At 40.4% G+C, this 16,542-nt stretch overlaps 1 protein-coding gene across 2 annotated transcripts in view; it reads left to right on the top strand.

Moving 5' to 3' along the window:
- The window catches only part of AIMP1 (aminoacyl tRNA synthetase complex interacting multifunctional protein 1), a 64,582-nt gene that overhangs the window by 14,925 nt on the left and 33,115 nt on the right, over positions 1 to 16,542 (top strand). The gene's annotated exons all lie outside the window — the stretch shown is intronic.

Here is a 16,542-nt window from a genome sequence, read left to right on the forward strand (position 1 = left end):
GATGTTGTACTTGTTCATTTTAGATGTGTTGTTATACTGCTGCGTATTATTTGCTGCATGCTTTCATGAACTGATCATGGTTATTTTTAGCTCCTTGCATTTGGCTTACCACAGTGGTTAAGAACTACTTTTGCTTTTTACCTTGAATTATCAGCTTAATGTATTTTTCTTATTGACAGATTTTAATTTGGGGAATTTAAAAAGTCAAGAAATTTGGAAATCGGTATTTGTGTTTAATATTTAAGAGTAAAAAATGCCAGCAACTGGTACCAAAAATTATAGTACACAGGATGACTCTTGTGATGAGATTTCAACTTGCTAGGAGTATTGTACGATCTAGTTGAAACATACACCTTTTGAATTAAGTGTAAAGACATCATTGAGTTACTGAAGCTATATTTAATGCTTTAATGACACTTCCTTTTTGCATCTCTAATTCAGCTCTTTATAGGTAAGTGGGGGTTGTCTTTGAAATGTTGCCTACCTACTGGAAAGAATTTTTAAATGTTTTAAATATAAAATAGTTATCACTGAGAGCTCCTGCAGACCCAAAAGGAAACTTATACAGTTTTAGAGGGTTTAGAGAAGGTATTTTAACATTAATTGTTCTGTAATCAAATTCTTGTTTGTGTAAGGTCTCATAGCTAAGTCAATTCTCTTTGATCACTTTAATTTTGTAGTTGTAGATTTGCAGATGATCACATTAAATGTCTCCCTGTTTAATTTCTGTAGAATAAGGTTATGAAAAACAAATATGTTTATTTTACAGTCTACTATAAAAATATGGACTATGTATATTCAAGAAACAGTGTATTTTAAAACAGAAATCGCACTATGTACATAATACAACAGAGAAACCCTTTCTGTATACATGAAAATACAGAAACAACTTCATTAAATTCAGAAACAACTTCAGTAAATAAAACTATCTCTAGTTCGCATCTGTACTTATTCTGTAGGAGTGTGACCAATGGCTTCTCACAAGAAGAAACGATGGTTTGTATATAAAATTCACTTACTCCTTGTTTTCATTCTGTCAAGAACGAGAGAATTGGCTAGGGACTCCAACTTTCGATTTGGTTATACAAGTTTGATCCCAACTTTTTCATAGTTGTTTTCCCCCCATCTCTTGCCCAAGAAAAAACCCAGTGGGGTTTTCTTGAGATGTAATGAGACATGAAAGCTACATTTCCTGGACTATATTCAGCCCTGAGATGCTATTTCTATACTGGGCATCCAGAGGCAGCCACCACATCCCCAAAGTAGGCAACAGAGGAGAGGCTATGACAAGCCTGGCCAGAAGTACACTGGTTCAGCACATTTCCTGGGCAGTGTGTCTCCTACAAAAGCCCTAGCCATAGCTTAAAGTTGCCTTTCCACAGTAGGAGCCCCAAACAGATGATAGCAGTGCAAACACTTTCTGCTCTCCTGTTGGAGTGAATCATACTGGAGCACAGTGACCTTGCAGGCACAACTGGCTGCAGTGGATCCCCTTGCTTTTGAGGGTTAGATTTCTCAATGTTAAAATGTGTGTGTATATAATTAAGAGGTGTAGGACCTCTTAAAATCAGGAACACACACAGTTAGAAATGAATATGAGAAATAAATAGTAACCAAGATTTTCAAAAGTAATGTAGCCTCCTAAGTTCTATTGACTTTCAATGAGATTTAGGGGGAATTTTTCAAAGGCATAAATCACTTCTAAAAATGGGATTTAGGCTTCTATGTTGTTTAGGCACTTTGGAATATTCTGAAATTCATATTTCATACTTCAGTGAGAACTATTGGAAGTTCACCACTTTGAAAAAATCAGCCTGCTTTTAGGCACCTGTATTTTTTAAAAATCCTTGACCCTCAATTTTACATGGCAGCCTTTTCTTCCCAAAGACTTATTTTATGTATGGAAACCAGCTTTAAAGGACCAAGAAATAAAGAAAAAAGTTTTAACACTAAGGCCTGGTCCACACTAACCCCCCACTTCGAACTAAGGTACGCAACTTCAGCTACGTTCATAATGTAGCTGAAGTCGAAGTACCTTAGTTCGAACTTACCGCAGGTCCAGACGCGGCAGGCAGGCTCTCCCGTTGATGCCGCGTGCTCCTCTCGCCGAGCTGGAGTACCGGCGTCGATGGCGAGCACTTTGGGATCAATTTATCGCGTCTAGACAAGACGCGATAAATCGATCCCAGAAAATCAATTGCTTACCGCTGGACCCGGAGGTAAGTATAGACCTACCCTAAGGGTGTTATGTTTATTCCATTAGAGCACATATATGCCTCCTAACGGGCATGCGGGACATGATTATCATAACATTCTGATATTACCATTTAGAAGAATAATACTTTTAGCTTAGTGTGCAGGCAGCAGGAGCCACAAGTTAAGAGACATTTCACATGAAGTATTTGTACTATGTAAGTATTAACAGTATTATTTAATTTCTTGTGTTCTCGGTGATGAAACGTGCTGAACAGGCAGCCCAGAAGATTTAAATTTTCTGTCCCATGCAGTAGCAAACATTTCTGCATTTGTTTCAGTCTTGACCTGGGGAGAACTTTAGTGTCAGGGCCTCGTCTGTATTACAGAGTTAGGTCAACATAAGTCAGCTTTCATCGACCTAACTTTGTACGTGTCTACACCAGTGGTCACCAACCGGTCGATCACGATCTCTGGCGGAGCAGCAGGGCTTCCCCTAAGGCAGGCTCTCTGCTTGCCTCGGCTCCACACCACTCCAGGAAGTGTCCAGCGTGGCCCCGGGGGAGTGGAGGGGAAGGGGTCTTGTTGCATTGCTCCTGCCTGCAAGCACAGCCCCCGCAGCTCTCATTGGCCAGGAACAGGGAACTGTAGCCAATGGGATCTGAGGGGGCAGTGCCCCTGCCCCCCTTCACAGGGCCGCGTTGGCCCCTTCGGGAGCAGTGTAGGGCCGGGGCAGGCAGGAAGCCTGCCTTAACTTTGCTGTGCTGCCAGCCAGGAGCCGCCCACAGTAAGTGCTGCCCGCTGGGAGCCCACATCCCAACCCCAGCCCTGACCCCTCCGAGAGCTAGCACCCCATAACCCCTCCTGTACCCCAAACCCCTGCCCCAGCCCAGAGCCCCTGGGGACGGGGGAGATGGAGTGAGTGGGGCGGGGCCTCGGGGAAGGTGCAGGGTAGATCCTGGGTTGCCCTTAACTTCAAAAAGTGATCTTGGGCATAAAAAGGTTGGAGACCACTGGTCTACACTAAAATATTGCTCCCACCAGTATAAGTCGCCCACTACCCTGACTTAATAACTCCATCTCCACGAGAGGTGTAGTGTTTAAGTCGATGTAGTTAGCTGGATGCAGAGTCAGTGTAGATGCTGTGTTGCTTACACTCACTGTAACTGTCTTTCAGAAACTCCCATAATGCCCCACACGGGCAGTTAAATCAGTGCAAGCGCTCTTGGTGACGACGTGCACTGCTGACACAAGGAGCCTAGTGTGGACATGTAAAACCGATTCAATTACTGTGGTGCTGTGTGTCGATATAATTTAGATCAATTTAATGTTGTAATGTAGGCTTTCCGCAAGTCTCAGTGCCCTATGTAGTCCTTGGCACATCTGCTGAGGAGACTAAAAAGGGTGCAAATTATGGTCATGGTTTTTGTGAGGTGGACAAATGTGCACTGGGAATTGGACTGAGATCAACAAACAGCAGTGAGGCAGTGGAAGCTTTTGGTCACACATTACTAATCTGGCTTGTATTTGGACCAACCTCCTAGAAGTGTGGAAGGTTGCCATATTCTGCCTTTCATCTGAGCCACGTAGTACACCGACTAAAGTATTATTCAGATGGTAGGTGGAATTAAACTATGAATAGACTCATAGACTCATAGACATTAAGGTCAGAAGGGACCATTATGATCATCTGGTCTGACCCCCTGCATGCTGCAGGCCGCAAGACCCTTCCCTGGACTCTACCGTTGAAGTCCCCAATCCTGTGTTTTAGTGACTTCAATTGGCTGAGACCCTCCTGCTAGTGATCCCTGCCCCATGCTGCGGAGGAAGGCGAAAAACCTCCAGAGGCTCAGCCAATCTACCCTGGAGGAAAATTCCTTCCCGACCCCAAATATGGCGATCAGTAATACCCCGAGCATATAGGCAAGAGTCTCTAGCCTGACCCACTACACTGAAGTATTTGCATATAATCCCTACACTTAAAATGGGAAATACCACAATATTTGTAGTAATTTTGTCTACTGCAGGTGGTAGATGTTCAGTTTTTAATGTCTGCTGTATAGAAGTTTCAAAGGAAACTTTTCATTCATGTTAAGCCCATGATAAGGCTTTAAAATCTATTCATATATTTATACGGTACTGCATATAAACTCATTCTGTGATTTCTCTGATGTTGTTAGCTAATGGTTTGGCTTAGCTTGCCCTGTAGTTGCAGGTCTCCTCTTTAGAACTTGTTGGGAAAGCTCTCCTTTCAGAGAGATTTATTTCTACATGCTGGAATATGATATTTTATTGAATTATATGGGTAATCAATATTGCCGAGTCAAAAATTTTAGGGGGGGGGGAAATCAAACTAAGAAAAACATAAGTTGTTGATGGTTCCTGACAACCAGTAATAATTTTAGAGTCGGTTTTAAAACTCATTTTAGGTTGGTATCAAGCTAATACTTATCATGTGAACACTGAGCCCAGATTCTATTTTTTGCTTTTTTGTTATTTAAAATGTTTGACGTATTTTCCCTAATGTGAGAGAATATAGTGGCTGTTGGGGGGTGACGTTCAATCATTTAATGTCAGGACACTACATATTTTACCTTTCCAGATGAAGGGAGTTTACTTCTGTGAGAAAAAGGGTCAGTTAAGAGAAACAGAGGAGTACGTGTCTGGGAAGGAGAATAGCCTTCTGTCAAAGTAAATTATATTCTAAAATAAAACTTTTCCAGAAGTGGCAGACAGACTATATAAACAAGGATGACTTGTCATATATTTCTTCAGTTAGCTAAATATTACTGTATGCATTTAGTGTTACAAAAGCATTGGTTTGTTACCTTCTTTTAAGTTACGTCATGCAATTTAAAGCCTGAAACCTACTTTATAGATAAAGGAAGGGACAAGGATAATCTAGCAGGATTATTCTGGGGCTGGTGTCCTGATGCTTAGAAGAGCTGTTCCCATTGTGGTCTGTGAGAGATAAAATGATCCATTGATAATCAGGTTTCTAGAATAAGCAGAAAAGGAGCAGGGGGGATAGAATGGGTGAAAGCTACTAATAATTAGTAAAAACATAAAGTTAGGTGTTGAAGACCTTCTCTTAAAATGACATTAGAATGCCTTATAGCCACTTTCAACCTGTCTTAGTTTTTGGAGTCAACTCTTCATTCTTTAGTGTGAATTCTGAACAGTTCCTAGAAAAGCACCTTTATTTGTGTGATGTTTCTTGTGAGGAGGTTGGTTGGTTTGTTTTTTAATGTTTCCAGCTTTAAGAAATAGGGAGGGCAAGGCTCTTAGGACTAGGAAAGCCAAGTTCTGCAGCTGGGGTACAGCCTGATAATCAGGAGAAGTCATTCTTCAGGCCTGACACTTTCTTGGGTTGTATTAACAATTTGGAAATTTATAAATCAATTACTGTGACTCTCATATTGCAAAAGATGTGAGTTTAACCTGTGGGAGAAGTGTACAAGTATAGTTGTTTAATAATTCATTCCTTAACCCTCTTTGTTGTTGCTGTTTGAACATTGATTACACAAAAACAGCGAGGAGTCCGGTGGCACCTTAAAGACTAACAGATTTATTTGAAGAAGTGGGTTTTTTACCCATGAAAACTTTTATGCCCAAATAAATCTGTTAGTCTTTTAGGTGCCACCAGACTCCTCGTCGTTTTTGTGGGTACAGACTAACACGGCTACCCCCGATAATTGACTACACAGAAGTTGATAGCTTGTGAATATTGTGCTCTCACTTTAACAATGCCACTCTTACTCTCACTCAGAGACTGGGTGTCACAATGAGACTATGTAATGATTTATTTCAAATAAAAATTTCAGTATCTCAATATTACACATTGTCTTTTTGGCTTAAAATCTAAATGTGGTCATGAATAATAGCGCTAGTCTAGTCATTGGTTAGCGCTGCCTGAAGCTGTTCAGTTCTCACTGGCTGCAGGATCAGATCCTAACTAATCATCTCCTCAACTGTTAATTAGGAGGAAAAGACCTTAAAGACGACGTATTTGAAGTATTTCAAAAGATGAATCATCATTCCCTGACATAACAGAAGTTGGGACAAGTGCTAGCCACCTATTCAGCTGCTTGTACCGGACTGATGGTTTAGAAAGTAGTAGTTTTGTCAAAAACAAGTATTTTCTTTCCCCCACCCTTTCTTCTATTTTTGTCATTTTTTTTTCCTCCTTCTCCATAGTACAGGGTGATGTGCGCGTCTTACATTTGGTTCAGTAAGTAGCTTGTCAGATCATGCATGTTCCAGAGTAAAGGGCAGCAGAGTCTGGAAAATAGCTGGCATGTTTTATTATAATATATATGGTCTTCTGTAAGTTTGTCTGCTAAGAAGCCTTGAGTATAGGAAGAACGACCATCCTAATAAAAGCTGTTCCCTTCCTTCTTCTTATTTGAACAAAATATTCTTTTTAGAAGCAAAATGATATTGTTGGTGATAATGCAGCAATTTAAAATACTTAGAGTAAAACAGTCCATCACTGTGCAACTTGGCCAAAATGAAGAGTTGAAAAAGCCCTCATGGGGAAAAAATATTGACATCTGAAACTGTTTGAGAGCTATTTGTTACAACAAATTAAAGACAGAAAACGTGATTATCCATATATAAGTAGTTTTATTAGGTTTCCCTGTATTTTAAATTAGTGATTATATTAGTATTTGTGTTGAAGGAATTTTGTCTTCCTCATGCTCTTCTCAATGAGTTACCTGCAGAATGTAATTATTCCCATGTCTGTAATGAAACAGTGCTGTAATAACAACTTTTAATGCACTCAGTGAATATCCATGGAGTGTTTTAAATGGAAAACTAAAAATGATAATTTATTGTATGGCCTGTATTTTTCTCTGCTAATAGTTCTTAGTCTGATCCTCGGCCTATTGAGTTAACTGTCCATGAAAGTGGCATGCACTAGGAGCAATATATTTTGTAGCAATCACCATCCCTCTTGTGGTTGCTGTCTATTCAGTGTTTGTACATGGCTATTGATTGTGAACAGGATTGGCTGCCCCATGACAACTTTTAATCTCACCATGGCTAGAACAAAATAGATGTAGACACTTTATTTCTGTGTCTATTGACTCAGAATGAGAGCACTGAAAGTATATGGTTGAAGCACTAACTGATGGTATCTGTGTGCTAAGTCACCGTGCCAACCTGATTCTTTTATTGTGGAGAAGTGTGTGAGAGAGAGAGGGGCAGCAGTAATAATGAAGGATTTCTGAGAACAAATATTAATCTAAAAATCTTGCTCTTAGCAAAGCTTCAGGCTGACAAACACAAGTGGTTATGATTTGTATTGAAATAAGTAGAAAGGTTGGAGAGACAGTTCTGTAGGAAGAGAAGGTGGGGACATTGTCTATTAATTGATTGGATTTGTTTGGTACTTCCCATATACCCAGCTGAAAATAAAAGTAAAGTCATTGGAATAGACTTCAGTGCAAATATACAAAAAGAAATATATTTATGTATGGGAAATGATCCTACAGTCATGTGGAATAAGTAATGCTACTTTTGTAGTTTATATCTGATTATATGAACTAAGCAGTCCTCGGAAAATTTGAAAAAACGTACCGTATTGGAAATTCAAGTTTTGTGTTCTTTTTGTTTGTTTGTTTGTTTTTTAAAGTTTTGAGAAACCAGTTGGCTTCTAAAGCCTGTTTCTTGATGAAATGATCTCTCTCCCAAAAACAGTTTAATTGAATGCATCTCAGGATTGTGGATAGGTTCCAAAAACAGTTTATTATTTCTCAATTTTAAAACCTTAGCATTAGCTCTTCACTATGGCAAAAGACATTTGTAACTGGCAACACTTTAAAAAGGGAGAAAAGCATTTTAAAAACATTTTTAAAGCAAGGAATTATAACAGAGTCATCTTCTTGATTATGTGTTTTCCTTTTTACCCTTTTTTTTTTCTTCACCTTTTTTAAAGTCAGAACCATTGAGTTATATGTCAGTTCTGGTTTAAGGACGTTAGTAGGCATATTGAAATTTTCTGATAGTGACTCCTGTGTAAATGCAAAGTATTATTTTCTTATGGAATATCTATTTTAATTTTGTCTTGTTTGGGGCCCTTCCTAATTTTCTTCTCTTTTATAAACCAGTAAATAAAATAAACCCTTCTCTTTGCTTATGACATATGGGACTGCCAAAGCATTCAGGAGGTAGTTGCCTATATTCTTTAGCAAAAGGTACTATTTAAAAAAGAAGTAGTCAAGAAAATCTGCGTATAGGAAATAAAGGAGTAAAGACCTCCAGATCTTTTTATTATTTGCCTTCCGTAGTTTTTCAAAAATTCGAAATTTCTCTCATTTGGACCCTGCATTTGCATTCTATATCATCTATATTTTGGCAATGCTTAATCGTGCTTCCCCTGGAGTTAAGCCTATGATACTGAAAGAAATGCAGGTAAGAAAGTGGTGAAAGTCTTTACTAGCCCTCTTCAATTAGTGTGTAAGCAGAGTTATCTTTGATTTTTCACATGAATAATCTTAGATTTAGTTTTTCTAATTTTTTTAAGATAAACTCGTCTTTATAGAACTGAATTAGCATCTGACTCTAAATCAGTTTTCTAACGGTATCAAAATAGAAATTAAGCAGCTTCTGGATATCAGTATAGCATTTTATTATACCTACAAGACATACATGTCTTATCCAGGCACTGTCAATCATTCTTCATGTAATGAAAACAAGTGTTTCAGCCAATTCTAGATCTCTGATATATAAATGATTTGATAGAATACCAGACGTTTAACTGAAGAACTTTAGTTAATCAGATGACTTCACTGGGCACACTTAAAGTATAGTTTTTTTCTCTGCTCAGATTAGTCATCCGATTTCCTTTCTCTCATTTGGCATCTTCTAGTTCAAAATACTCCATTTAGTAATAAAGTTGCCCCAGAGTTTTTTCTACAGACACAAATTCCAAATGAAGTTTTTCCCTCCCAAGACACTGGAGTTACACCAGGAATAAATTTGGCTGTAAAATTTACCTGTTTCATTTAAAAAAAACTAGAGCAGAAGGAGATACTTCTAGGTAGGAAGGGATCTTTAATGTATTTTCTTCCATGCTTCTTATTTTCCTTCTGCTGAATAGATTGATAATAATCCTGTTAACTTAATCTTGATAAAGACTATTGACTATAACATTAATTCCAAGACCTCTTGGGTTCTCTTATTTCTATGTTCTATCAATAAGTGACATTTTCCACAGAGAGTAAACTGCTTATTCCAGTTGGGTCTTCCAGTTGTCAACCCAGTTAAAGTTTGACATCTGTAGATTTTAATGAAAATTATTTCAGCCAATAAGGATACTCTTACACTTATTTACATAGCACCTTGAATCTTAAAATGATATACAATTTGTGTACCCAATCCAAACTCCTTTTCAAGGCCGTGAACATTTGGCTTGCGTCTGGACTGTAGCATTGAACCATATCGCTTCACAGGCTACTTCTGTCGCTATGGAAATGCAAACACCTATAGGTAAGCAGACATGTAATAAATGTCTTTAGAGAATGATATCCATTTGAGTCAAATGGAGGAATTAAGGTGGAATTCAACAACCAAATAAATTTCCAACAACCATATAAATTTAAATAAATGCTTTATATATTTTAACAAACATAGATTTGAATTATTTGCTTCTAGGATATGTTGCAGTCTAAAAATAACTTTTTGCTTATCTGACCTGTTCCATTTCAAATTACAAGTAGAACCATATGGATACGGTTAGGAACTCGTGCTCTCAGTTTCAACTATCCATTATAAAAGAACTAAAAAAAAAATTAGGACCTAACAACTATTTCTTCCCACTGGGATTTAAATACATGCCTAATAACTCTGTGTCAATCTATTTTTGATATAGCTGTTTTCAAGAACCTTTGTTTGAATACAGGTTCTTGTGTTCTTCTGATTATTGTTAATGTAGGATGAGTCTGAAGTCCAAGTGTTAATTTGTAGATCTCCTTATGCTTCTTTTACTTACAAGGCATTAATCTTACGTAGCAAGGATTCATTTAGGTTTAACAGTGATTTTAACACTGGGTTTATCAAAAGATACATCTTCACAACCTTAAAACTTGAATGGAGTAAACTTCATAATAAAGTTTGTAAATGGAAAATCCTTCAACAAAATTATTTAAGCAGGACAAAAGATATCAAGAAAACATACTTGATCACTTTTCTAACTGTAAAGACTTGCATATTTCTTTGCACTGCTCTGTTTCAGGCCTGGGACAGTCAGGTCTAGTTGTCGGAGCCAGAGTTAGAAACCAAGCAGGACTGGTAGCAAGGCAGACACAGGAGCAATTGCAGATGCAGGCATAAATGTTGAGCAGCCTTTTGCCTGGTGCTGATGCTGGGCTTAAGAGCAGGCCTGGTGATTCCTGATGGCATTCTGCGCCAAAAAAATTAAAATTCTCCACACAATATTTTAAAACTCAGCTAAGTTTATTTGTCAAATGTAGAGGCTCCAGTATGGCACTGGGGAGCACAGGCCACTGGCTTCACAAAGGTGGGAGATCACTGTACAGCTCCCCGCCCCCCTCCTCGGGACACGGACTAAGCGGTGTTGCTGCACCCAACTCTGACACAGCAAAAGGACCGGGCCTGCCCCAGAAACACCCAGGGCCCTGCCACTCCATGCCAGGTGTACCAGGTTTGGGCAGGCAGGCTCAGCAAGGCAGGATCCAAGTGTAGAGGGGCTTAGTGTGGGGAGATACAGGTTCGGGTTGAGAGGGTTCTGTGTGGTGCAATCTGGGGGTGGGTGGCTCAGTGGGGGATCTGGGTGTGGGAGGGATCTGGATGCACAGGGGCTTGTTGGAGGGTTCTGGGTGCAATGGTAATGGGACTCTGCAGGGGTCCAAGTGAAGGTGGTTGGGGCTCAGCGGGGGGTGTCTGGGTGTTGAGGGATAGAGCTCGGAAGGGGGAACTGGGTGTGGGGTGCTCAGTGGGGGTGGAGTCCAGATGCTGGGGGGAGTGGAGCTCAGTGGGATGGGGATCCAGGTGCTGCTAGCTGGGGCTCGGTAGGGTGGGGATCCAGCTGCAGGTGGCTTGTTGGGGTGGTCCAGGTGTATGGGGAGTGGGGCTCATTGTGGGGGTTCTTTGTGTTTGTGTGGGGGGGTGAGGCTTGGCGGGAGAGTCTGGATGCATGGGAGTTGGGCGGATGTGGGAGCAGCTCCCTGCAGCTGAAGAGTGATGGGTGCAGGAAGGGCTGGGGGAGGGGGCGGGGCGGGGTAGTTTTCAGAGCTTCTTACGGCCAGGGGAGGAATCTGGTGGTGGGTCTGACATGGCCCCAGATGCCATTCAGGGGAAGAGGAAGTCCTGTCCTCCTCAGCCCAGCCGGAACTAGGGGCTGAGCCTGGTGCAGGGTAGGAGCCACTAGCAGGGTCCTCCCCAGTCCCGACCCCTGTCCCACAGTGATTTACCTCTGTGTCGTTTGTCCTGGGCACCCGAAACATACTACTGGGGAGGTTTGCATGACCGCTCTTGTGGCTTCCCTTTGCTTCCCCATCAGAAAGTCATTTTTCTGTGGGAAAGCAAAGAAATCTGCAGGGGACATAAATTCTGCTCAAGGACAGTGGCACAGAATTCCCCCAGGAGTAGGTGGTGCCTTTCAGCCAATGGGGGGTCTGGTCAATCAGTGTGGTCAGCTCCAGGTCTAATACCTGGTCCACAGTTCAGCTGCAGGCCTTGATTCCTGACACTGAATAGAACTCTGTGTATAACTCATGTAATCTGAATATATCATTTAGTAATATTAGAGAATCCTGCTGTCTTCAAAGCATGTTTTTCATGTTTTCTGTCGACATTTTATATAAAAGAAGGGATAGCAGCCTTTCAAATGTAGTTTTCTTAAATCCCAATGACTTGATTTTTCTGAGTGACTTTCTGGAACTTGGACTCATTTGAAGGTCAGAAGATATGTGTTCCTTTAGGCCCTGTCTTCTACCAAGTTACAGTATTCAGTTTTTTTCTCCTCTTCTTATAGTCTTAGCATATTATCCAAAGATTACATGGGCAGAAAAGCAAGTGATGGGAAAACATGAATATACAAATCCCAGCTATTGATTGTCATAACATTAAACCACAATTTTATTAGCCTTCAGTTAATGCTTTTAATGTTTTATATTTTATGCTAAGTACACAATTTTAAACAAAGTTTTACCTATAAGAAACTCTGGTTTTTATGTATAACTTCTTATCTCTCCATATTGGCAAGTTCTTACATTGCCAGTACTACAGTTCATTTCGTTCTATTGGCTCTTGGTAACAATATCTCAAATACCTGTTTCTCCTTTGTTATAATATTAGATCTCTGGAAATTTATTTGACAAGTGGGAAAAGTCTATCTGGTGTAATCATGTAACTTCATTTCCCGATCCTCAGTTCATTAGCCAACTTGGTTAATAACTATAAAATGTACTAGTTCTATTCACTTTGAAGTTTTAGTAGCGTTTTATTGTTGTTGGCTAAGCTTATGCTGTTAGTATTACACTCCCTCGAGAGAATTATAGTTTACATATTTCTCAAGGATCACTAAAGTTTAGCTAGCCACCTTGTATAAATTTAGTGTAAGATGTTACCTTTTAATGCTGTCTCAACATTTATGCCTTGTAAAATGTAAAGGAAATTCATGTTTGCAAACATTTTTAAATGACATTTAATTCACTACTGTTAAACAGGCAGGAGAATCAGAGTTTAAATTGTAACTCCATTCTTAAAGTACCCTTGCAGTGTGGATTCTGTTCTCAACCCCAGACAGAGAGCATTATAGTTGTTCATTTTCAAAGAAATAGATGTAGATTATTGTGGCAGAATCATTGTCCGAGAGAAGCAGGCTCAGTTATCTTGCCATTTGAAATTATAAAGGTATTTCTGGGCACTGCTACAACCTAGGAGTCTAGGCATAGAATCCAAGATCTCACACCTGTGGGATTGATGGATAGATTCCTTTAGCTGGTGGAGCTCTCTTTTGTCTTGGGAGATCTTCAGAGTACTTCTCCCTGTCCACCAGTATCATCTGCTTATTTCTTTCATTATAGTTCAGCTAGCTGTAATTCATGGAAGTGCTTATTTTTTCCAGGTAGATAGGAAAAGCATAGGCTGCTGCAGAGGAGAGTGATTATATTGCTGTTTGTCACCAATATATAGCTGACATTTGAGTAGCATCTATTCTCGCTTAATGGTTAGACATAAACATTGAACAGGAGAAGGGAAAGGACTAAACCCCATTGGATTTACCAAGTGAAGGCTCTCAGTGAGGCAGAGCAGGGGCTCACAGATCCTCTGTACTGTGTTTGGAAGGAATTCTCTTGAGGATCCTGAGAGATGAGGTAGAGGTGACTAGATTTAGATGTGCATAACAGCAAAGAGAGAGAAAATATCAATATGGGGGGAATTTGGTTTCTCCTTTTACGGTGTAGTTAGGGTTGAGAATTGCCCTTAAGAGAAACAAAACAGTGATTTTCTCTATTAATGTTTATGGATAACCATAAATATGTAATAGATCCTCTGCCTTCTAACTCCTTGACTTATGTGGAGGATTTAGAATTTGTAAGAGAGCACTGGATGCTAAAGAAGCAATAAAGGAAGAGAAGGCTTCTGCTGTGAACAGCTAAATGAATTCTTTGCATCAGTCTTCACTGCAGAGGATTGGGGCAGGGAGGGGAGCCTCACCTCACAACTGAGACCTTCTTTTTACATGACAAATCTGAAGAACTGTCCCAGATTGAAGTGTTAATAGAGGACATTATGGAATAAATTGGTAAATTAAATAGTAATAAGTCACCAGGACTAGAAGGTATTGTCCCAAGGATTCTGAAGGAACTCAAATACGAAATTTCAGAACTACTAACTGTAGTACGTAACCTATTGCTTAAATCAGCCTCTGTACTAGATGACTGGAGAGTAGCTGAATGTAATTCTGATTTTTTTTTTTTTTTTTTTTTTCCCCCAAAGGCCTCCAGGGGTGATCCTGGCAATTACAGGCTAGTAAGCCTAACTTCAGTGCCATGCAAATTAGTTGAAACTATAATAAAGAACAAAATTATCAGACACATAGATTAATACAATATGTTGGGGAAGGGTCAACACGGCTTTTGTAAAGGGAAATCATGCCTCACCAATCTATTAAAATTCTTTGAGGATATCAGCAAGCATGTGGACAAGGATGACCCATGATATAGTTAGTTGGCCTTTCAGAAAGCCTTTGACGCAGTACCTCACCAAAGGCTCTTATGCAAACTGAGGAGTCATGGGATAAGAGGGAAGGTCCTCTCCTGGATCAGTAATTGATTAATTAAAAGATTAGACACAAAGGGTAGGAATAAATATTCGGTTTTCACACTGGAAAGTGGTAAATAGTGGGGTCCCCAAGGATCTGTACTGGAACCTGTGCTGTTCAACATAATCATAAATGATCTTGAAAAGGAGGTGAACAGTGATGTGGTAAAATTTGCAGATGATACAAGATAGGTAAATCCAAAGCTGACCAAAAGCTGAAGAGTTACAAAGAGTTACTAAACTGGGGGCAACAAAATGGCAGATGAAATTCAGTGTGTTGATAAGTGCAAAGTAATGCACAATGGAAAAAATAATCCCAACTACATATACAAAATGATGGCGTCTAATTAGCTGTTACCACTCAAGAAAGAGATCTTGGAGTCATTGTGGATAGTTCTTTGGAAACATGCTCAATGTGCAGCTGTGACAGATTTATGTTACCAGTCTGCCTGTGGCGTCAGGCGATCAGGCTGAGGCCACAGGATTTTTAGGAGAGGAGATGACGGAACACACCAAGTGTCTGTTTTAAAGCTTTATTAATAAAATAACAGCAGTGAGTGATGGGACTGCTCCCGCGTCACTCAAAGGAAGCAAGAAACCATTAGTACCCCAGCCCTAACCCACTTTCATACTCCTACACGCATGACCCAAGGCTGGCCAAGCCTGGGTGTAACGTAAGAAGAAGAGGAGGAGGGGTGGATGGGGGTTCTTGTCCCGTGCACGGGTTGTCCAGGGTCTGCTGTGATCTCCGGCTCGCTTTGGCTCTCGGGAGGGTTTTTAAGTCCCGGGTTCTTTGGGGGCGTTTTTGTTCAGGGCTCTCTGTTCCTGGTGCTCTTTTTTACCAGTCCAAACCGTCTCGCTGTGGCCTCCTCAGCTTTCCCAAAACACACCGGCTTCAGAGACTTTGTGTCATTCCTTCCCCCCACCCCACCCCCCGTTGGCCATCACCCTCTCACTCGTTTTGCAATCTCTGCAGCCCTGCTCAGCTCAGCTCTCCTTTTTTTACGACTGACCAGGGCTGGGTAAGATGTGAATACAGCTGTAAACTTTTTTGTCGAGCCCATGGCCTTGGACCAGGCCAGCGTTTTATCTTCAGATGGAGCTCACTGAAGTGTCGAGTTAACCCATTCTCTGCTCTCTTCCTCCTTCCCCCTTTGGCCTCTTGCAACCTGCAAAGGAATCTTTCACTCCATACTCACACCTTTGACCCTCCCCTAAAATGCCTTGCGATGTTTGCAACTGCATTAGCAACATACAATGCTAATTTGCCTCCCCATGGGACCTCCTGAGGGAGGGAGTCCTTGGGTCTGTGACACAGCGGCAGTCAAAAAGCTAACAATGTTAGGAACCATTAGGAAAAAGGGATAGATAGTATGACAGAAAATATAATGCCGCTATATAAATCCATGCTATGCCCACACCTTGAATACTGCATGCAGTTCTGGTCATCCTATCTCAAAAAAGGTGTATTAAAACTGGAAAGGGTACAGAGAAAAGCAAAAAAATGATTAAGGGTATGGAACAATTTCCATCTGAGAAGACATGAACAGTCTGTCTTTTTAAGCTTATAAAAGAGACAACTAATGGAATATAATAGAAGTCCATAAATCCATGAATGCGTGGAGAGAGTGAATAGGGAAGTGTTATTTTCCCCCTTCATATGACATAAAAACTAGAGGTCACCCAATTAATAGGCAGCAGGTTTAAAACAAACGTAACTAACTCCTTCACACAATGCAGTCAACTTATTGGATGTTGTGACGTAAAACTGGGTTCAAAAAAGAGTTAGATAAGTTCATAGAAGACAGCTCCATCCATGCCTAATAGCCAAGATGGTCAGGATGCTCTGTGTGTCCCTCCAACTGCCAGAAGCTGGAACTGGACAACAGGAGACGGATCACTGTTCAGTCCCTCTGAAGGATCTGGCACTGGCCACTGTCAGAAGACCATTGGTCCAACCAAGTTTGGCTGTTCTTATGCATTCTTACTCTTAATAGAATTTTTGGTTGATAATTTCATAAATGTTTCAGATACAAATATGAGACGTGTTGTCCT

Source organism: Malaclemys terrapin, chromosome 5, assembly GCF_027887155.1.
Source record: "Malaclemys terrapin pileata isolate rMalTer1 chromosome 5, rMalTer1.hap1, whole genome shotgun sequence".
NCBI lineage: Eukaryota > Metazoa > Chordata > Testudines > Emydidae > Malaclemys > Malaclemys terrapin.